The sequence below is a fragment of the Helianthus annuus genome, chromosome 7 (genome assembly GCF_002127325.2).
Source record: "Helianthus annuus cultivar XRQ/B chromosome 7, HanXRQr2.0-SUNRISE, whole genome shotgun sequence".
Lineage (NCBI taxonomy): Eukaryota > Viridiplantae > Streptophyta > Magnoliopsida > Asterales > Asteraceae > Helianthus > Helianthus annuus.
The window spans coordinates 7613001-7614337 of NC_035439.2; positions in this window are offsets into that span (position 1 = coordinate 7613001).

The following is a 1337-nucleotide window of genomic DNA, read 5'->3' on the forward strand; positions in this document are numbered from 1 at the left end:
CCGTTAATTACGACGGGTTGACTTCTAAGCTAAAACTAAGTAAAAACTCAACTAAGAAAGGTTAAGCATACTTACTGAAGTCCTATGCATGATTAGGAAGGCTTAGGGTCTACTCTTAAGCTCCAGGAAGCTCCAGAAATGCAGAATTGAGGTGTGATCAAAATGGTTGCACAAGAGGCCTTTATATAGTGTTCTTGAGGGCTTGTGATCATGACAACTAAGCCTAGCATTGATCCCAGATCATTTACAAGTGTTCCTAGTGCCTAGGAACAGTTAGGGGTCGCCCATAAGAGTGAAAATATCGTTTTAAGTCGGTTAAAACGTTTATAACAGCCAACAGCCAACTTGCTGTCGTTGGGCACTCCTTACGGACCGTAAGCCATGACCTTTACGGTCCGTAAGCCTTTGCCAGAAGGCAACAAAATTAACCTTTCAAGCTTTGAACAGTCAACTTGCATGGTATGATTTTGAGCCAGAATTTGTCAGTATGAGGCCTTTAACCCATGCTTGATCAGTCGTGTTACCCTATCTTGCAATATTATTGGCTTGCACAATGATGGAAATTATATACGAGAGTTATCGAGCATTATTTCATAGGATCCATTCTTGCAATTTGGAATCCATTATTAATACAAAAATCACCGGATTTAAAGCTATATTTAGATGTTTATTAATCATGTTAGGGTCTTGGGATTTATAACGAAGTCGTTCAGAGGTATAAATTAACATGTCGACATGTTCAAAAATTCCTGCCATACATCTTTAACTAAATCCGGGTTTATAAAACTTTTGTCGTACATGACACGTGTCGTTATTTCATTCGACGAAAAATTTCGTGGTGTTACAATCTTGATAAAGAAAATATTGCCAGCATCCACAGACACATCACTCTTAATTGCAGATTCTGCGTCCTCCATTTCTTTCGGTTCTTTGTTGGTGTTGAGTGGCTCGTCTTGTCCTTCCGTGGTTTCCAGCAGGTTGAATGTACCCATTTTGCACCTATGACCCGTAGCTTGTCTTTTAAGAAACCGAGTTTGGTTCTCTGTCTCCGTAGTCCTAGGGGATTGGATCTGGGGTGTAGGGTTTTGTGTATAAACTGAGCAGTATTTTTAGCATAGGCTGAGATAGATTTTGGGCTTGGCCTCCATGTAAGACTTCTAGTGGGCTTAGAGGGATCGTTCTTGGACTCATATTTTAGGGCAATACTAGCAGCCTTAGACACGATTTGAGGCTCCTGGATATGCATGTGAGCCTGCAATTCTTCTTTGAGACCATCCAGTCCTTCATCTGTTGTCGTCTCTTTTATGCCCTTCTTTACCGTAATCTTCAAATCACTG